This window comes from Canis lupus, chromosome 27, assembly GCF_003254725.2.
Source record: "Canis lupus dingo isolate Sandy chromosome 27, ASM325472v2, whole genome shotgun sequence".
Classification (NCBI taxonomy): domain Eukaryota; kingdom Metazoa; phylum Chordata; class Mammalia; order Carnivora; family Canidae; genus Canis; species Canis lupus.
Window position 1 is genome coordinate 35,713,828 of NC_064269.1, and position 26,173 is coordinate 35,740,000.

The 26,173-nt window shown below is 37.8% G+C and overlaps 1 long non-coding RNA gene across 1 annotated transcript in view; it reads left to right on the forward strand.

Moving 5' to 3' along the window:
* The first annotated feature begins 13,283 nt into the window (after positions 1 to 13,283).
* Positions 13,284 to 26,173, forward strand: part of LOC112665384 (uncharacterized) — a 32,512-nt gene continuing 19,622 nt past the window's right edge. The window contains exons 1-2 of the long non-coding RNA XR_007406464.1: positions 13,284 to 13,434; positions 13,611 to 13,706. This is a non-coding gene — a long non-coding RNA (uncharacterized LOC112665384). The remainder of the gene's footprint in view (positions 13,435 to 13,610; positions 13,707 to 26,173) is intronic.

Sequence of the window (26,173 nt, forward strand, 5' to 3'; positions counted from 1 at the left end):
TTGAACGGTTTTTATTGATTTTAGGGGGGAATCTCTCTATTTCCTGGATCTGAATGCCTGTTTCCCTTCCCAGATTAGGAAAGTTTTCAGCTAGAATTTGTTCAAATACATATTCTGGCCCTCTGTCCCTTTCGGCGCCCTCGGGAACCCCAATTAAACGTAGGTTTTTCTTCTTCAGGCTGTCGTTTATTTCCCTTAATCTATCCTCATGGTCTTTTAATTGTTTGTCTCTTTTTTCCTCAGTTTCCCTCTTTGCCACCAACTTGTCTTCTATGTCACTCACTCGTTCTTCCACCTCGTTAACCCTCATCGTTAGGACTTCTAGTTTGGATTGCATCTCATTCAATTGATTTTTAATTTCTGCCTGATTAGCTCTAGATTCTGCAGTCCCAAGGTCTCTTGAGTCCTTTATGCTTTTTTCTAGAGCCACCAGTAGCTTTATAATCGTGCTTCTGAATTGGCTTTCTGACATTGAATTGTAATCCAGATTTTGTAACTCTGTGGGAGAGAGGACTGTTTCTGATTCTTTCCTTTGAGGTGAGGTTTTCCTTCTATTCACTTTGCTCAGTGCAGAGTAGCCAAAAACAAGTTGTATTGAGAAAAGGAGAAAAAGGGAGAAGAGAAAGAAGGAAAGAAAAGAAAAAAAGAGAAAAACAAAGAAAGGGGAAAAAAGGGGGGTGGGGGAAGCAAACAGAAATCAAAAAGAACAACAACAACAAAAAAAACCACAAGGGGGAGTATCCTCTGTTTCTGTATACTTAAGTCCCTGGAACTTTCCAGTGCTGCTTGGTCAATAATTTGTTTTTCCCCTGTCCGTCTAGCTGGTCTTCTGGGGGAGGGGCCTGCTGTGCTGATTTTCAGGTGTTAGCAGTTGGGGGAGCTGCTCTGCCCTCTGCCTGGTGCAGGGTTCAGTGGGGGTTGTTTACACCGTGAGGCCCCAAGAGGAACAACCCCAGTGACGGGGCCAGCTCTAGAGCCCTGGATTCAGCCCCGCAGTAGCTCCGGAGCTCTCCGTCTGCAGGGCCTGGAGGCTCCGGGGCGGGGCCGCTGATCTGCTCAGATCCGGGCAGGAGCGTCCTCACTGTCCTGGGCCCTCCCGGCCTCTGCCTGTCCCGGGGGAGGCCGGATCCTGGGCTGTGTCCCGGCGCCCTGTGCTCCCGAGCATGCCCTGTTGGATTTGCGCTGCCGGCCGCGCAGCCCCTTCCGCGGAGCCGCCCCCGAGCCCCCCGAGCTGCTCCTGCCCCGCAGCCCCCTCCGCGGAGCCGCCCCTGAGCCCCCCCCGAGCTGCTCCGGGTCCCGCCGTGCGCGCTGCAGCCCTTAGGGAGCTCGGCGCACTCTCCGGGGCGCAGGTGTCTGTTAGTGTCCCCGGGAGCCCGAGGGCACCCCCGCCCTCCTGGGTCCTGCTCCAACTCCCTGCGAGCCCTTTTCTGCCCTGGAAGGTCGGTGCAGCTCCTGCGTCTCCGGGACGGGGCTCAACTGTCCTGGGGACACTCGCCCCGGCCTCAGCCCGGCTCCTCGCGGGGCCCCTCCCCCTGGAGGCCTTTTGTGTCTTTATTTCTTTTTCCCCGTCTTCCTACCTTGATAGAAGTGCGAACTCTTCTCATTGTAGCGTTCCAGCTGGTCTCTCTTTAAATCTTAGGCCGAATTCGTAGATTTTCAGGATGATTTGAAGGTTATCTAGGTAATTTTTTGGGGACAGGTGACTTGGGGACCCTACTCTTCTGCTATCTTGCCCCTCCCCCCAGAATTTAATTCTTGAGACTGGTTAAAGGAAATACTGTAAGACATGCTGAAGTTTGGTTGTTTAAGTGTTTGAGTTGATTTGCCCTCAAAGTTTCATGATCTTGTTAACTGATCTTGGTAAATCAATTTTATTCCAGAATGTTCTAATCTTAAAAGGTCCACCGAGTTTCAAACAGAAAACCTAAAATTGTTTCAAGGATTAATTTATATTTTTAGGTAGTGAAATGCCACTGCAGAACAATTTGTATCCAGTTTCAAAATCCAGAAAGGTATGTAATGATTTCCATTATTGTGATATTAACATATTTTATATTTTGTCTCCTTTTAGGCTGTACAAAATCATAATAGAGTTTGAGGGGAGACATAAATTATAAAATACAGATAATGTATATTAATAAGTAATGATAATAAAGAGTATTCCTTCTTATGCAACAGTATGAAGAAATTCTATTTTAAAATTACCATCCTAAAAAAAAGAAAAAGAAAAAAAAACCACCATCCCTATTGCTACCCATTGCCTCAAATTCCTTCCCTCTATAATATGATAAAAACTAACACACTGAACAATTCCAAAAACTTGGCGTTGTTCAGTGACTGAAAGGACGTGTAGAAATGGACAGTTTTGTGTGTTTGCTTCATATGGACACATAAATTAGGGAATCAAAGCCTGACTCTTCTGGGAGTATGTTTGCATTTTGTTTTATTTTTACCAGCTTGTGAGGGTACATGAATATGTTATATACGCATTTCTATACATATGCAAGTTGTAAATTTGCATGCTTTAATATTCAAAGCTTTTACGATAATATCTCATAATCTTTCTTTAGCTTATCACTGTGGTCATTGTCCAAAAGATTGGTTTACATACTCCAACAATTGCTATTACATTAGCACTGAAAGAAAACCATGGAATGAGAGTTTCTTGTCCTGTGCTTCTAAGAACTCTGCTCTACATAGATGAGAAAGAGGAAATGGTAAGATTTCAAATGTTTCCTGCATTTTATTAAAAGTTTATCAGCTAATATTATATTTGTAGAATATGTCCATATTTTTGTACATATTTCTAGTTTATTATAGAATCTTTTAATATTCCATAGTTTAATCCTATCATATTTTATTTATATTTTTGTACCTTTAATGTACATTTGATAATTTATAGTTCTTCCTTTTCATAGAAAATCATACTTCTATAAATGCTCTTTTGAATGAAATACCTACGTTTACTATTTAATTTTATCACACATCAAGGCAACCAAACATATGATTGTGTAGCTTGATCACAAAGTAGTGGGAACCACATAATTGTAAATCAGAGCATGAAAGAGAAGTTTGGAGCCTTCATCGGCCCTGCAAATTTTAATATTATGAAATATCTTTGCTATTTTTGAAATTTATATCAATGGAATAATGCAGCATATATTTTTATGTGTATTTCCTTTCACTCATATAATATTTGTAATCCATCTATATTATCACATTTGTCTATATTTTGTGAATTTTCACTGCTATCTTATAAGAATATAACAGTTTTAAATATATTCCCAGAAATGTATTCCTTTTTCTTATATAGATATTATGATAAATATTTTATGAAAAGTCTTTTCTATGTCTTTTTAAAAATATATTTATTTATTTTACAGGGAGAGCACAGGGGGAGGGGCAGATGGAGAAGGAGAGATAGAGAATCTCAAGCTGACTCTGTGCTGAGCATGCAGCCAATGCAGGGCTGGATCTCATAACTCTGAGCTCATGACCTTTGCTGAAAACAAGCGTCAGGTGCTTAAACAATTGACCCTACCCAGTGTCTTTATATGTCTTTTTCTGCAAGTCCTATTTATAATAATTTATTATACATAACCACATAGAATATAGTACAGTATATTTATGGAATATAATGATTGTATTTGTCATAATAAAATACTAAAATATAAATACAGTATAATTGCATTTATATATTATTATAATACATTTTCCTCTAAGCATTAGTATGAAATTACATGGTCATAGATATGTGTCTATCTTTCAATATATTAAATTATCCCTATACTTTTCTAGATGATGTATACAGGTTTGGAGCTTCCCCAAATTGCTTTCTGTCGTTGCTTCTAATTTATTCCTTTGTCTTCAGAGACTATTGTACAAAATAATCTCTCTATCCAAAACTCATTAGTCTCAGAAAAATTAATACAATAAGTTCTTGTGGTTAAATAGCAATATCATTGTTTTCTGGACTGTAAAACATTAAGATATTCTCCTCTGTGAGAATGAGAAGTGCTGGAGTGGGTCTTTTGTTCATTTCTCCTAGATGGTATTGTCTTTTCTTAGTCTTTGTCATATTTTAGATATGAGAACTTTTTTGAGTTTATGAAATGGAGATAGTTATGACGTGCTTTTTTACTCCCCTACTGGAGTCTTTTAATGATCAGAATTTTATTTTCTTTATTTTAATTTTTTTAATGATCAGAATTTTAATGTTATCATGGTCCAGTTCCTCATTTTGGGTGTTACTGGTTATTTTGGACCTGTTTCAGAAGTTAGTGAAAGTTCATAAATATAATTTTCTGTATTACCTTCCTGGGTCTACATTTTTCTTCATTTCTTTATTTTTTAACTTTTAATTATGGTTTATGATCCAATTGGAATTTATTTTTTATAATGCCACGTGTATGATGCTGTGAGATAAAAGTGAAGGTCATACTTTTCTACATCATGGCCACATTAATGGAGCATAATTTAGTCATGTAGATCTTTTCTTCAGAAATAATTTTATAAATAGAAAGTTATATATACGTCCATATATGTTTTAATCTGCTTCATATAAGCAATATGGATATTTGATATCTTTATATATATCGTTATATATACAAATATCATAGTCTACACAGTCTATCACAAAGTAAAATGTAGAACCTTACCTTACTATGTCTGCTTAATATGCTCCATTTATAGTATAATTTTCTTAAATATTTCTCTACATATGTTGAAAAGAACCACATGGATGTTATAGTTTTGCTTCAACTGATAATTTTGCTTCAAATATTAAACAATTTAGAAAACACCAGAGGTGAAGGAAAGAAAGTCCATTAGAACTAATGATAGTTCTATTCTTTCTTTTGTTGTTTTTCTTTCTGATCATCCAAGAGTCCTTCTGTTATCATTTAATTCCTGTTTAGATCATTCCCTTTAGCAGTTCTTTCAGAGTGGGTCTGGGTGGTGACACATTTTCTTAGTTTTCCTTTAGTAGAGTATGTCTTGATTTCCCCCTGAATTTCTGAGTGATAGTTTTGCCAGACAGTCAGTGGTTTTTAGTTGGAATAATGCATATAGTGTCTAAAAATTTTCTTTCCTTCTAGCATGACTATTCTCCATTATTTTGATTGGGATCAAAAAACATTTTTGGATCTCTTATCTGTTCCCATTGGTGTATATGCATTTCCAGGCTCTCTGGACCAGTCTGGGATATGAAAAGTAAAGAGAAATTTCAGGGTGCTCACCCTCATGTCTTTCCTCAGGTCTAGAGTGCTCTGTCAGCTTTCTCTTCACCTGTCTGAATCTTCCTATGTTGTCTTGTGTATACTGTCTTTCACAGCAAGATGCCCCATTCCTGTTTTTATGTGCATTTTAAAAACACATAAATGGAATCAAACAGTATGTATTTTTTCTTTCTTGGCTCTTTCAGAGGAATCTAAACTTGTGGGATATATCCACATAGTTACATGAAGTTATAAATTGTCCAAACTCATTTCTGTTCCATTGCCTGATTCTACTACAATGTATTCATTCATACTATTGCTGATGCTCTTGGATGTTTGGGCATTGATCCATTGGGGGCTTCCATGAGTTGTTCTATTATACATACTACACAATCAGCTCTCAGCTAAATATATGTTTATCATTTCTTCCTTCTTAACATTAAGTGGCTCTTCTCTGTACAGCTTCTTGAGAAGACAGCTACACAGGTCTTACATTTATAACAGTATTCCTTTTTAATTTTTTTTATTTTTAAAAATATTTTATTTATTTATTCATGAGAGACACAGAGAGAAAGAGAGAGGCAGAGACACAGGCAGAGGGAGAAGCAAGCTCTGTGCAGGGAACCTGACATGGGACTCTATCCTGGGTCTCCAGGATTACACCCTGGGGTGAAGGCAGCGCCAAAACGCTGAGCCACCCCAGCTGCCCACAGTCTTCCTTTTGAGTATGTGATGAAGCTAAGAATTGTCTCTAAACACTACTTAGCTTCCTTCTAAAATTTTTTATATATTCTCAGTTTATTATTATCCAGTACAAGGTAATTTCTATCATTTGGTACAATGTATTTTCAAAGCTTTCATCTTTGAACTGTCAATTTTTCAGAAATATGTCACTTTCCACATGCTTAGTAATTCCTTAAATTTCTTTCTGTTGTTGTTTCTAATTTATTCCTGTGTCTTCAGAGAATATACTTACAAAATTTCCATCCTTCGAATGTTGGATTCCTATTTATGAACTGGAGGAATACTTTTTACATATGTCAGTTGTGTCAAGCTGGTGCTTTGAGAGACTTCCATAGGCTTCCTGATTCTATGACTAGTTGCTATCATTTACTGATGAAAAAACTTTTAAATCCCCAACTATACTCATTGAATTGTTTATTTAACCTTCTAAATATATCATTGCCTATTTCATGTATTTGAGGGTTCTGAGTTAGGTGAATAATATATGTTTATAACTGCTTTATCTTCCTCTTATAGCTATATTCTTTTTTAAAAAATATTTTATTTATTTGTTCATGAAAGACACAGGTAGAGAGAGAGGCAGAGACACAGGCAGAGTGAGAAGCAGGCTCCATATAGCTATATCCTTAAGTCATTTTCTTAGTAGGAGCTGTAAGTATTACAAATATATCCTTTGCTGTTTGTTATTGAGATGTAATTGACATGTAACTTTATATAAATTTAAGGCATACTGTGTGTTCATTTAATACATTTATGTCTCTTTTTCTGACCTGAAATAATTTTATTTAGCATTTTTATAGGGCATGTCTAAGTTAAAATTTCTTCTGACACATGGCCTTAACAGACCACCAGTGGAGTCATTGGTGGTCTTTTCTCACTTCCATTTGGGGAAATACTTGGAACTCTGACACACCATCCCCTGGGATGCTGAGAAAGTCTCTCTCCTTCATTTCTGAATGACAACTTTGCTGAGTGAGATATTCTTGGTTGACAGGTCATTTTCCCTTTGATCACATTAAAAATATCATCCCACTCTCTTCTGTCTTGTCCATGAATAGAAGTTCTTGCTGAGAGAATCTTTTTTGGTGTTTGGTATGCCACGCTGACCTTGGATCACCCTCAAAGCAGTATTGGAGCTGTCATTCAGGAGCTGTCATCCAGGATTAGGCATAGATGGACCCACACATAGTGTGTATTGCTGCACAGATTCACTTGTGTGGTTGTGGCACTGGTGTCTAGGGAAGAGACATGTGCACATATTCCCTAGAAACTGTACTTGGGTCTCAGGGGCTCACCATTGTGACTCTGGCTGGCTAAGGAATGTAGCAGTAACACAGGCTCTGGGATGACAAAGTTCAGTGGGGGCTTAGGCCCCAGGTGGTAGGGTATAGTAGTAGCATGACCTGAGGCCTAAGTCAAAGTTTCAACTCTGTCCCAAGTAGCAGTCAAAAGATAGCAGCAGCATGATCCAGTGGTGGCTTGTTCAAGGCATATGGTAGGACCCTGGGAGCTGGGCATAGAACTCTAGCCATTTAGCCCCCAATGACAGTTCAAGCTGTGACCTGGGAGCTGAAAGTGTATCTTGGGATATAGCAGTACAGTAACAGCAATGAGGACTCAATTCTGTTATGGGACATAGGAGGTGGGGCTCAAGGAGTGGGAGCTTGACCTTAGCAATGATGAGTCAGAGCCTTGAGCTTCCATAGGTGGAGGAAGGGGTTCAGGCAGCAGCAGTTAGGTGTTAGCAATGGCAATTCAGAGTCCAAGCCCAGTATGGGGGTTGTGGTTCAGAGCAGCAGAGGCACCCTTAAAAATGAAGACCCAGAGTCATGACCTGGATCCCACTCAGTGGGGCACAGGGAAACAGCGGCATGCGCCACTAGAAGCAACCAAAGCATATCTTCTGACGTGAGGGTGGGGTTCAGGGCAGCAGAGGTGACCCGGGTAATGATAAGACAGACCCCCAACCTGGGAACAGGAGTGGGCAAAAATAGAGGCAGCTCTAATCTTGTATGTGGGGAGATGCATTGATACCTAATCCCTAAGAGCAGCAACTGGAGCCCCTGAAAGCAAGTCTCTCCATAGCAATAGCTCCAGCCTCTGGGAGTAGATGTGGGGGAAGGGGGGCACTCTGTGCTGCTCCATCATGTGGGATCACCATCAGTTGCAAACCCTGCAGATGTCCACAAAGGTGAAGCTAACCTGCTTCTCCTGTTCCTCTTCTCTCCATGTGGTGACTGCCCCTTTGGGTATTCCTCCAGATGTGAACCAGTTCTTAACTGGAGGGTCGGGTCATACAGGTAAAATATTCTCTTTACTTGCTTTGCAGCAATCTTGGATTTTTGAGCTCCCTCCAGGTTTTTGATGATTCTTGGTTATCTAATGCATTCCTTGAGACATTTTTAGTTTAAGATTGTTTAGTGATTATTATTGTTTTTTGTGGGGCTCATGACCATTGGAACTCCCTAGCCCTCCATCTTGCTGATGGAAATCTTCACACATATATGATTAATAGTTCACCATCTACTTCAAATTAATTCTGACTAAATTCCGATGAAATATATTAAAATAGCACTAGTATAGCTCTTTTCCTCCCCTATTACAGGTATGCCTCAACTTTTCCAAAATTTGCATCATATCACTATGCTTTGATGAAAGGCCTACGTTAGTACCAATTTTTGCTGAACAACAGAAACCCGAAGGGGATTTTTGCTTTTTTGAAAAAAAGAAGAGTGAAAATTGTATTCACTTAGTTTTGCTGTTGTAGAGGCAGCACATGCCCCAAGCAGCAGGAGTGACCTTGTCAAATTTCTCCTCAGAAACTATACTCAGCATCTGAGTATCAGGCATAGCTTTCAACTATGTTTGAGGGTCTGTGCTTCATCTCAATTTATTTTGTGCATCCATTAGCATGATGTGTCTTAAGGGATCAGGAAAGCCCAGGAGAGGTTATTTTTTGGATCAGGGAATGTTCAACAACTTTTTCATATATATTAATGGTAATTGCTTCTTCACTTTATACCTTTTCAGCTTAGGAAAAGTTTCATAGGAACATTCTACTTTCAGATAGAATGAATAATCTGTACTTCTAACAATGTTGTACTGAAGTCAGCTCGTACAGATTTCTGAACACCAGTTAGGCTTATATTTTCCTACACTGCATTCATGATTTCACTTTGGCAACATGAAATGAAGCATTCCTGGTGAAATTGCATCTGAAAAATTAACAAATACTAAAAAAATAAAATATTTTATTTCCCCTCCATGTGCCATATACCAGCACAAGTTTGCGTCCACATATAGTATAAGTCCAACCATATAGCATCATATTGGTGGCTTTAAATAGTCTTATCTTTAAAAGCAATTCTGAGGGGAAAATGCACATAGATTTTAAGATTTACTGACATATGTACTATTTCTTCTATTCTTTATTCATTCTTGTAGATTTGTGTTACAGTCTAGCATCCTCTACTCTTAGCTTAAAGAGTATTTTTGGAGGAGAGGTCTACTAAGGAGAAATTCTGTTAGGGTTTGTGTATGTCAAGGGGTTCTTATGCACCTTCTTTTTTGACAGACTGTTTTACCAAGTTTATAATTCTTGCTTGACAGGACATTTTGCTTATTTTGTTTTGTTTTAGATTTGTTTTATGTGGGGAGTAGGTTTGGTTGCTTTCTTTTTCAGTACTTCCAGCTTTGAATTTGACCCTCCCAGTCTTTCATTCTTCATTGTTACTGGTGAAAATTCATCTATTACCAATATTATTATTTTCCTAAATGTAATGATAAGTTTTTCTCTCACTGTTGTCAAGATTATCTCATTTTGTTTGTTTGCCTTTTTATTTTGTTATTTAAGTTCTGGGGACCAATCCACATAACATTACAGCAAGACTCAGACAAAGCACAGAGATTTCCTGTACTCTACTGTCTATATCTATGCATGTGTAGCACACAGATTCTCTTACTTTTAATATCCCTCAGTGGAATGTTTCATTTGATATAACTGATGTTTATTAATGTAGGTTTCTATCTTGACACATCTTTATCAAACAAAGACAATAATGTACTTTTTAAGGTTCACTCTTGATATTGTATATTTTATGAGTTTGGAGAAATATGTAGTGACATGTATCAACATTTATGGAGTTATACAGAATAGTTTCACTGCCTAAAAAAATCCTCTCTGCTCCACCTATCCATCTTTCCTTCCCTACCAAACCTTGTCAACCACTGATCTTTTCACTGTCTCTATAGTTTTGTTTTCTACAGACTGTCATATGGTGGGGACCATACATTATCTCACATCTTACATTACATTTAACTATATTGTGTATATTCATAACTTCAAGCATGCAGTTTAGAGTACTAACTATATTCACATGGTTTCCCAACAGATCTCTAGAACTTTTTCACTATATAAAACTGGAACTTGATGCTCATTGAACAGTAGTAATTCCCCTACTTAACTTCCTCTCAACCTTTAGGAATCACCATTCTGCTTCTGGATCTATCAGTTTCACTATTTTAGATACTTCATACAAATGGGATCATACACTTTGTGTGTGTGTGTTTGTGTGTCTTATTTCTATTAGCATAATGCCCTGGCGTTTCATCCATTTCATAGCATGTGACAGGATTTCCTTCCTTTTCAAGGCTGAATAATATTGAATTGTTATGTATACTATGTTTTCTTGATCCATTCATCTATCAGGGGGCATTTGGGCTGCTTCTACCACTTGACTCTTGTGAATAATGCTGCAATGAGCATGACTGTACAGTTATCTCTTTGAAATCTTGTTTTCAATTATTTTATGTGTTTTCCTACATGTGGGATTGCTGATTCATAATGCTATTCTATTTTTAGTTTTTGAAGAAGCTCCATACTGTTTTTCATAATGGCAGCCAAATTTACATTTCCATTAGTAGTGTAAAGGATCCTCTTTTTCCACCTCTTCACTGACACTTTTTTTTTTCATAATATCCACCCTGAAGCATATGAAGAAATATTTCATTGAAGTTTTGATTTGTATTTCTCTGATCATTGATCATAATGAGCATCTTTTCGTATGGTTTTCGATTATTTATAAATTCCCTTTGGAAAAAATGTCTAAGTCCTTTGCCCATTTTTTAAACAGGTTATTTGGTTTTTATTGTTGTTATTAACTAATTCATGGGATTCCTTATATATTTTGGATATGAATCCTTTGATATATGATTTGCAAGTGTTTTTTTCCCACTTTCATTCTATTGATCAATCCCTTTGATGCACAGAAATATTTTAATTTGATGTTAGCCCATTTGTCTAGAGTTGACTTTTTGTTTGTGATCTGTACTTTTGGTGTCATATCCAAGAATTCATTGCCAAATACGATGTTGTTTTTTTTCCCTCATGTTCTTTTCAAGGAATTTCAGGTTTTACATCTTATGTTTAGATTTTCAGTCCATGTGGATTTAATCTTAGTATACGGTGTAAATGTAAGCATCCAACTTCACTTTTTGCAAGTGAATGGTCAGTTTCCCATCAACATTTGTAAAAGATACTCTCTTTACTGAGTGGTCTTGGCAACCTTATAAAAAATGATTAAATGGAATATACAGGGGTTTGGGTCTGGATGTATCTTTAAATTATTGTTTCTATGGGGATTTAGAGCTTGGGGTTTTCTATTGTTATGTCTTGCTGATGTCACCTCTTTTCAGTCTGAAATAGTATCTAGGGCAGATGCAGATTCTGTGGTACATAACGTGTTCTAAAGCTGATGGAAGTGGAAGATGTATCACCATTCCCTGATTTTCATACTGATTTAAGTCACCTCTTAATCTATCCTGTTCCCTCAAGAATATTTCTGTGAGGACAGCCTGGGTGGCTCAGCTGTTTAGCACTGCCTTCAGCTCAGGGCTTGATCCTGGAACCCGGGATTGAGTCCCAGGTCGGGCTCCCTGGTGGAGTCTGCTTCTCCCTCTGTCTGGGTCTCTGCCTCTCTCTCTCTCTCTCTCTCTTTCTCTCTCTCTCTTTCTCTGTCTCCCATGAATGAATAAATAAAATATTAAAAAAAAAAGAATATTACTTTGTGTTCTCAAGTGATGTTCAGTCATTTCAGTATGATATCCTGAGATGTGAATTTCTATGTGCACATTCTCTTAGTTTGCTAAACCGCTGGGGTCTATAAATATTTGTATTTATTTTATTTATTTTTTTAAAGATTTTATTTATTTATCTATAAATATTTTTAAATGATATTTAGAAGTTGTCTTGCATTGTCACTTAAGATTGATTTTCTGGGTTTTTTTGTTTGTTTGTTTGTTTGTTTTTTGTCTGCTTCTCTTGTCCTTCTCATGTTGTACTTAGAACTATGCTAGCTTTACTGATACTGTTTTAAAGGTTTCTGAACTCTGTTAATTTTTCTCCCTCATCCTATGGGATGAATAATACTCTTACTCCTTCTTTAATTTCATCAGTTTTTTTCTCTGCGTCTCAAATTTTCTGTAGGTACAATTTATTGGGTTTTTAATTTCAGGTATTTATTTTACAAAGCAAGAATTTTTCTGTGGTCTATTCATATAGTTTTATTTGTCTATTGACAAATCCTACCTGCTATACTGCGGCCATCATATTTTCATTTATTTGAACTCAGATTTTTAAAGTGTACATATATATTTGATTTCTAATAAAATTTGTTTTCTCATAGTATTTGTTGAACTTCTTCATTCATTCTACATGGATTAGAGTCTCCCAGAGAATCAGTAGTAATTCATCTGTGTTGTCAAAGAGCTTAACTTCCTTTTTCTAAGTGTTAAGTTTCTTGAGAACATTTATATTTTATAACTTAAAAAAATTAATCTTACTAGGAAAAACGTTAATATGTGAACAATTAGATAAACACAAATGCTACACTGTTTTCACAGAAAAATGACATGGGAATTATTTAGATTTTGATATACAACTATTAGTCCAAATAAATTATTTGTTCATTTATATTCATTTATATATTACTAAGATTAATGAGATGTAATTCTCTGTATTTCAGATCACCAATATCTTCAGAGAGTGAAGACAATTGTCCATATTTCAACCTTGACATTAACAAAGTTTCTCATGACCCCTGCTTAGAATTAAAATCATATGTTTGTAAGCACCAGGTATTAATTACCTAATTTTGGTATATTGCTATCTCATCATCTAAAGAACATTATTTCTCATTTCTTCAAAAGCCACACAATTTAAAACAATTGTGTTTTAAATTTAAATCAGAATATTTTAAAGATATTATTTTTAGAGCAATTTTAGGTCACATCGAAATTAAGAGGAAGGTACAGAGATTTCCTCTATTGCCCCTGTTCACACATGTGATGTGTTATTATCATGACTCACTAGAATGGACCATTTGTTACCAAGGATGAATATGCAGTGATACATCATAATCACCCAAAGTCCAAAGTGTACTTGAGGTTTCACCCTTGGTGTTGGCATCATATTAATGTAAGAATATATACACTCAAGTACATATTATACATTTCTTAAACTTAGAAAATTTTCTATTTATTAAAGTGAATGATATTTAAATTACAAAGCATACTATCAAGCACTGTTTTTGTAAATTCCTCAATAAGATGAACAATTCTACTAATATTTCCAAATTAATTGATTTTTCCTAGGCCTTAAAGGGGCTGTAAATGAGTATTAAACAGCCCCGGGTGGCAAGGTTATTGATCAGAATTGAATCAGGAGACAGAAACCAAGGGAAGTTTGAGGTAAACAATTATTATTTATTTGTAAGGGGAAGCACATTAAGAGGAAAGGCTACTAAAATAAAATTATAAAAATACTTTAGGATGAGGGCACCTGGTGGCTCAGTCATTTAAGCGTCTGCCTTTTCCTCAGGCCGTGATCTTAGGGTCCTGAGGTCCAGCCTGGCATCAGCTTCCCTGCTTAAGGGAGAGCCTGCTTCTCCCTCTCAGTCTGCTTCTCCCCCAGCTTGTGCACTTTCTCTTTGTCAAATAAATAAACTCTAAAAAAGAAAGAAGAAAGAAAGAAAGAAGAAAGAAAGAAAGAAAGAAAAGAAGAAAGAAAAAGAAAGAAAGAAAAAGAAGAAGACAGAAGAAAGAAAAAGAAAGAAAGAAGAAAGAAGAAAAGAAGAAAGAAAGAAAGAAAGAAAGAAAGAAAGAAAGAAAGAAAGAAAGAAAGAAGAAAGAAAAAGAAAGAAGAAAAAAAGAAAGAAAGAGAGAAAGAAAGAAAGTACCTTAGTGTGAAAGAGGAGTACCCAAAAGACTGATCCTGGGAAGCCAGTTCTACTCTCTGAAGATGGGATTTAGATGTCATTGAAGACAGTGTGGCTACATGGTAGACATGCTCACAAGATTGGCTTGGGACACTGTAGCTTCATAGTCCACAGGCTAAACTTGGTGAGGATGAATCTGAGGCTCTGACTGGCAAGCAGGAAGAATTCCCTGTTAGAGTTGTAGGAGCCACAGATCAGGGGGCAGAAAACTATGACAGGTGCTGGCCACAGAAACTGGCTGGAGGCTGAATATACTGGAATTCCTGCCTGCATGCAGCTGGCAACCAAGCCATAGTGGCCAAACGCCATGAAACACCGGAAATGAGGAAGAAGAGACCTTTGTGCTGCAGTGTCTCTCCGTTGCCTTATACTGACAATACTCAACTTCATGTGAACTGACAAGGGAAAGAAGTTTATCTCACCTAGCTCCATTATCTGAAAACGGCACAGAGGGATTGATTGGAGCTGAGAGTACTCAATTGTTAACAGGCACTCAGGGTGACCATGCAGTCATCACAAGCTTCCTATGTAAGTGCCATTCACATCTGTTCCACTTCCTCAGAGGATGGAACCATGTACCTTCAGAATCTGTTTTAGGGCAGCACTATGAAAGGTTAGGTTCATTATCTGGTAGAGACAGGTTTTCATTGAATAAGAACCAGTGCCCTTTGATACTCTTTCTTGTGTGTTGTTTCCCTCACCTGGATTTCATATATATTGGAAGAGATCTTGTTTTATTAAATTCTCCACATCACCACCTCTGTTGTTCTTTACTACTATGCTAAAAAATACTTTGAAGTGAAAAATAAATGTTTAATAGTGAAAAAACAAGAATTAAAAGTATAAGGATATTAAGTATAATTAAAAGTATAAGGTAGAGCACATAGCTCGTTATTGCCAGAATTCAGGACAAACTTTTGTACTTTGATAATGATTCAGATATATTTTTACCCTATTCAATTACAGCAGGGAAAGAGATTAAACTCAATAATTATCTGCAAAATAATTATACATTTATCACTTTGAAGATACATTCTTTACATTGTCTGTACTTATTCCTTATGATCATATAGGGAAAGTATTTGAATATTCAAAATCAATTTCACATAACAGTTAAATGGTAGCTGTAACTAACTGTTAAAGTTGTGTCATAAACAACCCAAGATTCCATTGGCATTTAAAAATAAGCATTTGGGGATCCCTGGGTTGCTCAGCAGTTTGGTGCCTGCCTTCAGCCCGGGGTGTGATCCTGGAGACCTGGGATCGAGTCCCACGTCGGGCTCCCTGCATGGAGCCTGCTTCTTCCTCTGCCTGTGTCTCTGCCTCTCTCTCTCTCTCCCTTTCTGTGTCTCTCATGAATAAATAAATAAAACCTTTTAAAAAATTAAAAAATAAAAATAAGAATTTATCTCTCATTTGCCAATCTGTGGTTTGGCTATTTTTTAGTTGATAGAAGTTGGACATGCATAGATTTGGCTTGAGACTACAGATTCAGCTTGGATCTTTTTTACATATTTCATTCTTAGAATACTGGGCAGCCTTGTATATTCACTAGATCTCAGTCATTCTGACTTAAGAACTTGATCTTTCTGTGTGATCACCTGTGTCATCACCTGTGACATGATGTCCCTAATTATAGCTACCTTATGGGGCTGATCTAAGGAATCAATAACATAATGCCTGAGGATCCTTAAAATACAGCCTAACCACATGACATTCTGGCTATATATGATCTCTTCATATTTTGCTTTACCAAGTATTCAATAAAGGCTGTTTTCCAAGAAAATCCATGCCTTATAACTGTGTTTTTCCTTTCACCCAATGAAATAGCCAGGTATCAGAAATATAATTTGACTCAACCACTTTGATTATACACATCAAAGATATGTGCATTTTAAAACAAGGTTTTGAGGAAGTCAATACATGTCATGTATGGACAGTAAACATGAGTAATTTTTTTTCTGGGGATGCATTTCCATTTTGGAAATCATGTCGCAATTCCTTTTTTCTTTTTTTTTCAAGAACCCAGTCTTCACTCAATAACATATTTGAATGCAAGCACTGTCTCTTTGAAATTGAAGACATTTTTAAAAAGATTTTATTTGTTTATTCATAAGAGACACAGAGAGAGGCAAAGGCATAGACAGAGGGAGAGAAAGGTAGGCTTCTTGTAGGGAGCCCGATGTGGGACTCAGTCCCGGGCCAAGGATCACGCCCTGAGCCAAAGGCAGACGCTTAACAGCTGAGCCACCCAGGCATACCGAGATTGAAGACATTTGAAAGGAATTGTCAAGGTTTGACAAGGTAGCCTATGTGGTTCTTAGATTTGGAGAACCTCCATGGCCCTAGGAGAAGAAAACACTGAAATGCCTCTTTCCTTCCAATTTCGGAGCATCCCATCCACACATATGTATCTCTTGATATGGAAAATGGAGAAAAATGAGAGGCTACTTGCTACATTCTAATGTGGGAAACCTCCTAGTTTTCTTCCAAACTATTTTTTTACATATATAAACACATTCATAAAAGATGCCTAAAGTCTTCCACGTAGAGTTATTTGATAGAATGAGCTTGATTTAGGATACCCATCAAAAGCAGTAGTGATATACAAATATGGAACAATATTAAGAGAGTAATAAAACCAAGAGTGAATTCAGAATACAAAGAGCCATGCAGAAGTCAGGGATATAAATATCAAAATGGCATTTTTCTCTGTCTCTAACTTTCTGAGGTTATACATTAGGTGTTGAACATAAAGGGCTTGTTATTCTAGATCCCAAGTTAACAGTACTCATTTCAGTACTAAATTCAGAGGAAGATGGTGCCCTTTTAAAATTTACTGTTGTTAAAACAGACCAGAAGGTGTATTCTTTGCAGGCAGCCAGTTCCAAGGAGAATGAAGGAAGGACTGAGCTGTGTTGGTCCAATCTTTTTTTTTCTTTTTCTTTTTTTTAAGATTTTATTTCATTTAATCATGAGAGACACAGAGAGAGAGACAGAGACAGAGACACAGGCAGAGGGAGAAGCAAGCTCCGTGCGGGGAGCCCGATGTGGGACTCAATCCTGGGACTCCAGGATCACCCCTGGGCTGAAGGTAGGTGCTAAACTGCTGAGCCACCCAAGCATCCCAATGTTTTGGTCTAGTCTTGTGTACCAAATATACTAATGTAAAAATTTTGTTTCTGGGTAATTAATGAGTATAAACGTATGGATAAAATAACTCATTAGCATATAAAAAAGTGTTGCTCTGCCCCACATTTATGAGGTTCTTCCCTTAATACAACCATTATTACTTTGTGGTTCCTCCTAAGGCAACATGTAAAAATTTAACTTGTGAACTCCTAAACACTCTGGATTGGAGAAGAATAATCATCCAATCTGAGAGAGGAGCAAAAATATTTTTTAAAAGAGATCAGTATGATGACCCACGTAATTGGGATCTTACAAGGAAAAAAGAACATTTGGCAGAAAAAATATTTGAAGAAATAATGGCTGAAAATTTTTCAAATTTGTTGAAAAATGCGAAGTTAAATTCAGGAAGCTCAGCAAAACCCAAATAAGATAAACAAAATCCAATAAGATAAACAAAAGCTAAATCATATTGTCATCATGCTTCTGAAACAGATAAAAAGAAAATCTTGACAGCTTTAACTTAAACACTTCATAGCCCAGAAATTCACTACAAACAATAAAATTTAGAAGATTAAAGAATATTCATTTCAAGAAGAGAAACCTGCCAACCCAAAATTCTCTGTCATTAAAAGCCTTCCAGAATAAAAGTAAATTAATACATTTTCAAACAACTACTCAGGACATCCACCACCAGCAGGCCTGCATTGCAAAAGGTGCCACAGGAAGAGAATTTCAGGCTTAAAGGTAATAGAACAAGATGGAAAACTGGGTATTTGGGAAGATGAAAAGAGCATGAAAAGTTATAAATATCTGGGTAAATATGAAAAACAATCTTTTGTTAATTTCTTTACAGTATGCATGACTACTCACAGCAAAGTTTGCAACATGTCTTCCGATGTTTACAATATGTATAGGATGTAATATATACAACAACTATACCATAATGGCTAGGGGAGGTGATCAAAATTTTTTAAGTGTCATTATTCATTACTGTTGCCATCTGAGCTGAGTGGAATGTTTTTGTAAGAAGGTTTATATCACGAACTCATTTCTTTAATATGTGGGAGGTTTGCACACGTTTCTTTTTGTTGTATTCCATTTTGGTAATTTGCATTTCTAGGAATTTTCTATTACATATAGATTTTTAAATATATTTATAATCTACCTTTACTACTTTTTATTTTTTTAAAGATTTATTTATTTATTTATTTATTTATTTATTTATTTATTTATTTATTTATTTATGATAGACACAGAGAGAGAGAGAGGCAGAGACACAGGATGAGGGAGAAGCAGGCTCCACACTGGGAGCCCGCCTCAGGACTCGATCCCGGTACCCCAGGACCATGCCCTGGGCCAAAGGCAGGAGCCAAACCACTGAGCCACCCAGGGATCCCCCCTTTATTACCTTTTAATGTTGTTTTAATTTAAAACAATAATGTATTCCCAAATTTAATCTGGATATAAATGGTTTCTGTCTTTATTTTTTGATAGCCTTATCTACTGTATTATGTCTTTTCAAAGAGACTATATTTGATTTTCTTGATCCTCTCTATTGCAGTTTTGCTCTTTGTCATGATTTTGTACTATCATTTTCTCTTATCTTCTTTGTTTGGATTTAATTTTACCTAATTTTGCTCTCATATTTTTAATGTTTATTTTTTAATTATCTAAAAGTTTTATTTTCTAAAAAGTATGACAGTATGTAAACTGTGACAGCATCTTTGTATTCTACTGGTAACTTCTTTTTTTTTTTTTTTTTTTTTTTCAAATTTTTATTAAAATTCTAGTTAGGGGGCAGTCTGAGTGGATCAGCGGTTTAGCGCCGCCTTCAGCCCAGGGTGTGATCCTGGAGACTCAGGATCGAGTTCCGCATCAGGCTCCCTGCATGGAGCCTGCTTCTCCCTCTGCTTGTATCTCTGCCTCTCCCACTCTCTGTGTGTCTCTATGAATAAATAAATAAAAATAAAGTAAAATAAAATAAAATAAAATAATAAAATAAAATATAAAATTCTAGTTAGGTAACCTATAGTTGGATTCAAGAGTAGAATTTAGTGATGTATCACTTACATACAACACCCGTGCTCAACACTACAAGTGCCCTCCTCAATATCTGTCACATATTTTGCCCATCCCCTGCCCAATTACCCATCAAACATCAGTTTGTTCTCTATACTTAAGGATCTCTTATGGTTTGCTTCCCTCCCTCTTTTTTCTTCCCTTCTCCTATGTTCATCTGTTCTGTTTCTTAAATTCCACATATGAGTGAAATCATATCGTATTTGTCTTTCTCTGACTGATATATTTTGCTTAGCATAATACTCTCTAGCTCCATCCATGTTACTTCAAATGGCAAGATTTAAATTTTTTGAGGGATGAGTAATATTCCATTATGTAAATATCATCTTTCTTTATCCATTCATCGGTCAATGGACACTTGAGTTCTTTCTATAGTTTGGCTATTGTTGATAATGCTGCTATAAACATTGGCATGCATGTGCCCCTTCAAATCAGTGTTTTTGTACCCTTTGGATAAAAACCTAGTAGTAGTGCAATTGCTAGGTCATAGGGTACTCCTCTTTTTAACTTTTTGAGGAACTTCAGTACTGTTTTCCACAGTGGTTGCGCCAATTTGCATTCCCGCCAACAGTGTAAGGGGGTTCCCCTTTCTCCACATCCATGCCAACATCTATTGTTTCCAGGTTTGTTATTTTTAGCCTTCTGACTGGTGTGAGGAAGTATCTCATTGTAGTCTTAATGTGTATTTCTCTGATGATGAGTGATGTTGAGCATCTTTTTTATGTGTCTTTTAACCATCTGTATGTTTTCTTTGGAAAAATGTCTATTCATGTCTTCTGCCCATTTCTTAATTGGATTATTTGTCTTTTGGGGTATTGGTTAGGTAAGTTCTTTATAGATTTTGAATACTAACCTTTTATTCAATACATCATTTGATCTTCTTCCATTCTGAAGGCTGCCTTCTAGTTTTGTTGATTGTTTCCTTTGCTGAGCAGAAGCTTTTTATCTTGATGAAGTACCAATAGCTCATTTTTACTTTTGTTTCCCTTGCCTCTAGGGATGTGTCTTGTAAGAAATTGCTATGGCCAAGGTCAAAGAGGTTACTGCCTCTGTTCTCTAGGATTTTGATGGTTTCCTATCTCATATTTAGTTCTTTCATTCACTTTGAATTTATTTTGTGTATGGTATAAGAAAGGAAGAATATTCAATGCTTTCATGTTTTTAGTTTCATCTGGTGTATGGTCAGATTTCTGCTCTGTTTTGTAATAGGTGTACTTAAGGTAATTATTATTTCATAGAACAAAATTTTGCTGTTATATTTCCCTTATAATTCATGTAAAAAAAGTCAACATTCATTGTAATCATATGTTTGGCTCATATGTTAATTAGAAATATATTAGTGAGTTAAAACCATACAAGGGGACCACCTGGGTGACTCAGTTGGTTAAGCGTCTGCCTTTGGCTACGGTCATGATCCCAGGGTCCTGAAATCAAGCCCTACATTGGGCTCTATGCTCAGTGGAGAGCCTGCTTCTCCCCCTCCCTTTCCTTCTGCCTGTTGCTCTGCCTACTTGTGCTCTCTCTCTCTCTCTCTGTCAAATAAATAAAATCTTAAAAAAAAATAACACCATACAAGGATTTTAAAATTGATGTTTACTGACCACTATTTTAGGTGAACTATATTTAGAGAATTTTCTATGAAGCTGGATGTGGCCTACATTTGTGTTAACATGGCTAGTATAACTATGGAATTAATATTATTTATTTTTAATTATGAAAAGTTAATTGCAAATATTCATATACATTTTTCCAATTGCCAACTTGGCTACTGGCTAATGCAGTGACATCACAGTTCTATATGTTTTATATTAATTAATATACTTGGAAATGTGAGTATATAGTGTATTTTTGAAAGTTTTGGAAAATTTTCATATGAATTTAAAAGTATGAGTATTTTGTAAAAGGCGAAAGATTTATGTGATCTGAAGAGAAACCAGAGCCTAAAAAAATGAGTATTTTTGGAGGGAGGGGCAAGATGGCGGAAGAGTAGGGTCTCCAAATCACCTGTCTCCACCAAATTACCTAGAAAACCTTCAAATTATCCTGAAAATCTATGAATTCGGCCTGAGAATTAAAGAGAGAACACCTGGAATGCAACAGTGAGAAGAGTTCGCTCTTCTATCAAGGTAGGAAGACGGGGAAAAAGAAATAAAGAAACAAAGACCTCCAAGGGGGAGGGGCCCAGCGAGGAGCCGGGCTGAGGCCGGGGCGAGTGTCCCCAGGACAGGAGAGCCCCGTCCCGGAGGAGCAGGAGCTGCACCGACCTTCCCGGGGGAAAGGGGCTCGCGGGGAGGTGGAGCAGGACCCGGGAGGGCGGAGATGCCCTCGGGCTCCCGGGGACACTGACAGACACCTGCGCCCCGGGAGAGTGCGCCGAGCTCCCTAAGGGCTGCAGCGCGCACGGGGGACCCGGAGCAGCTCGGGGGGCTCGGGGGCGGCTCCGCGGAGGGGGCTACGCGGCCGGGAGCGCGAATCCAACAGCGCAACCCCGGGGCACAGGGCGCCGGGACACAGCCCGGGATCCGGCCTCCCCCGGGACAGGCAGAGGCCGGGAGGGCCCAGGAACCCAAGGACGCTCCTGCCCCGAGCTGAGCAGATCAGCGGCCCCGCCCGGAGCCTCCAGGCCCTGCAGACGGAGAGCTCTGGAGTTACTGCGGGAGCTGAATCCAGGGCTCCAGAGCTGGCCCCGCCACTGGGGCTGTTGCTCCTGGGGCCTCACGGGGTAAACAACCCCCACTGAGCCCTGCACCAGGCAGGGGCACAGCAGCTCCCCCAACTGCTAACACCTGAAAATCAGCACAACAGGCCCCTCCCCCAGAAGACCAGCTGGATGGACAAATTCCAGGAAAAGCCAAGGGACTTAAAGTACACAGAAGCAGAAGATACTGCCCGTGGTTCTTTTAATTTGTTTTGTTTTGTTTTGTTTTGTTTTGTTTTGTTTTGTTTTGGTTTTTGATTTGTTTCCTTCCCCCACCCCCTTTTTTCTCCTTTCTTTCTCTTTCTCATTTTCTTCTTTTTTTTTTTTTTTTCGTTTTTTTCTTCCTTTTTTTTCTCTTTCTCTTTTCTTTCCTTCTTTCTCTCCTCTCTTTTCCTCCTTTTCCCAATACAACTTGCTTTTGGCCACTCTGCACTGAGCAAAATGACTAGAAGGAAAACTTCACCTCAAAGAAAGAATCAGGAACAGTCTTCTCTCCCACAGAGTTACAAAATCTGGATTACAATTCAATGTCAGAAAGCCAATTCGGAAGCACTATTATACAGCTACTGGTGGCTCTAGAAAAAAGCATTAAGGACTCAAGAGACTTCATGACTGCAGAATTTAGATCCAACCAGGCAGAAATTAAAAATCAATTGAATGAGATGCAATCCAAACTAGAAGTCCTAACGACGAGGGTTAACGAGGTGGAAGAACGAGTGAGTGACATAGAAGACAAGTTGATAGCAAAGAGGGAAACTGAGGAAAAAAGAGACAAACAATTAAAAGACCATGAAGATAGAATAAGGGAAATAAACGACAGCCTGAGGAAGAAAAACCTACGTTTAATTGGTGTTCCCGAGGGTGCCGAAAGGGACAGAGGGCCAGAATATGTATTTGAACAAATTCTAGCTGAAAACTTTCCTAATCTGGGAAGGGAAACAGGCATTCAGATCCAGGAAATAGAGAGATCACCCCTAAAATCAATAAAAACTGTTCAACACCTCGACATTTAATAGTGAAGCTTGCAAATTCCAAAGATAAAGAGAAGATCCTTAAAGCAGCAAGACACAAGAAATCCCTGACTTTTATGGGGAGGAGTATTAGGGTAACAGCAGACCTCTCCACAGAGACCTGGCAGGCCAGAAAGGGCTGGCAGGATATATTCGGGGTCCTAAATGAGAAGAACATGCAACCAAGAATACTTTATCCAGCAAGGCTCTCATTCAAAATGGAAGGAGAGATAAAGAGCTTCCAAGACAGGCAGCAACTAAAAGAATATGTGACCTCCAAACCAGCTCTGCAAGAAATTTTAAGGGGGACTCTTAAAATTCCCCTTTAAGAAGAAGTTCAGTGGAACATTCCACAAAAACAAGGACTGAATAGTTATCATGATGACACTAAATTCATATCTCTCAATAGTAACTCTGAATGTGAACGGGCTTAATGACCCCATCAAAAGGCGCAGGGTTTCAGACTGGATAAAAAAGCAGGACCCATCTATTTGCTGTCTACAAGAGACTCATTTTAGACAGAAGGACACCTACAGCCTGAAAATAAAAGGTTGGAGAACCATTTACCATTCGAATGGTCCTCAAAAGAAAGCAGGGGTAGCCATCCTTATATCAGATAAACTAAAATTTACCCCGAAGACTGTAGTGAGAGATGAAGAGGGACACTATATCATACTTAAAGGATCTATTCAACAAGAGGAATTAACAATCCTCAATATATATGCCCCGAATGTGGGAGCTGCCAAATATATAAATCAATTATTAACCACAGTGAAGAAATACTTAGACAATAATACACTTATACTTGGTGACTTCAATCTAGCTCTTTCTATACTCGATAGGTCTTCTAAGCACAACATCTCCAAAGAAACAAGAGCTTTAAATGATACACTGGACCAGATGGATTTCACAGATATCTACAGAACTTTACATCCAAACTCAACTGAATACACATTCTTCTCAAGTGCACATGGAACTTTCTCCAGAATAGACCACATATTGGGTCACAAATTGGGTCTGAACCGATACCAAAAGATTGGGATCGTCCCCTGCATATTCTCGGACCATAATGCCTTGAAATTAGAACTAAATCACAACAAGAATTTTGGAAGGACCTCAAACACGTGGAGGTTAAGGACCATCTTGCTAAAAGATGAAAGGGTCAACCAGGAAATTAAGGAAGAATTAAAAAGATTCATGGAAACTAATGAGAATGAAGATACAACCGTTCAAAATCTTTGGGATGCAGCAAAAGCAGTCCTAAGGGGGAAATACATCGCAATACAAGCATCCATTCAAAAACTGGAAAGAACTCAAATACAAAAGCTAACCTTACACCTAAAGGAGCTAGAGAAAAAACAGCAAATAGATCCTACAACCAAGAGAAGAAGGGAGTTAATAAAGATTCGAGCAGAACTCAATGAAATCTAGACCAGAAGAACTGTGGAACAGATCAACAGAACCAGGAGTTGGTTCTTTGACAGAATTAATAAGATAGATAAACCATTAGCCAGCCTTATTAAAAAGAAGAGAGAGAAGACTCAAATTAATAAAATCATGAATGAGAAAGGAGAGATCACTACCAACACCAAGGAAATACAAACGATTTTAAAAACATATTATGAACAGCTATATGCCAATAAATTAGGCAATCTAGGAGAAATGGACGCATTCCTGGAAAACCACAAACTACCAAAACTGGAACAGGAAGAAATAGAAAACCTGAACAGGCCAATAACCAGGGAGGAAATTGAAGCAGTCATCAAAAACCTCCCAAGACACAAAAGTCCAGGGCCAGATGGCTTTTCAGGGGGATTTTATCAAACGTTTAAAGAAGAAACCATACCTATGCTCTTAAAGCTGTTTGGAAAGATAGAAAGAGATGGAGTACTTCCAAATTCGTTCTATGAGGCCAGCATCACCTTAATTCCAAAACCAAAGACCCCACCAAAAAGGAGAATTACAGACCAATATCCCTGATGAACATGGATGCAAAAATTCTCAACAAGATACTGGCCAATAGGATCCAACAGTACATTAAGAAAATTATTCACCATGATCAAGTAGGATTTATCCCTGGGACACAAGGCTGGTTCAACACCCGTAAAACAATCAATGTGATTCATCATATCAGCAAGAGAAAAACCAAGAACCATATGATCCTCTCATTAGATGCAGAGAAAGCATTTGACAAAATACAGCATCCATTCCTGATCAAAACTCTTCAAAGTGTAGGGATAGAGGGAACATTCCTTGACATCTTAAAAGCCATCTATGAAAAGCCCACAGCAAATATCATTCTCAATGGGGAAGCACTGGGAGCCTTTCCCCTAAGATCAGGAACAAGACAGGGATGTCCACTCTCACCACTGCTGTTCAACATAGTACTGGAAGTCCTAGCCTCAGCAATCAGACAACAAAAAGAAATTAAAGGCATTCAAATTGGCAAAGAAGAAGTCAAACTCTCCCTCTTCGCCGATGACATGATACTCTACATAGAAAACCCAAAAGTCTCCACCCCAAGATTGCTAGAACTCATACAGCAATTCGGTAGCGTGGCAGGATACAAAATCAATGCCCAGTAATCAATGGCATTTCTATACACTAACAATGAGACTGAAGAAAGAGAAATTAAGGAGTCAATCCCATTTACAATTGCACCCAAAAGCATAAGATACCTAGGAATAAACCTCACCAAAGAGGTAAAGGATCTATACCCTCAAAACTATAGAACACTTCTGAAAGAAATTGAGGAAGACACAAAGAGATGGAAAAATATTCCATGCTCATGGATTGGCAGAATTAATATTGTGAAAATGTCAATGTTACCCAGGGCAATTGACACGTTTAATGCAATCCCTATCAAAATACCATGGACTTTCTTCAGAGAGTTAGAACAAATTATTTTAAGATTTGTGTGGAATCAGAAAAGACCCCGAATAGCCAGGGGAATTTTAAAAAAGAAAACCATATCTGGGGGCATCACAATGCCAGATTTCAGGTTGTACTACAAAGCTGTGG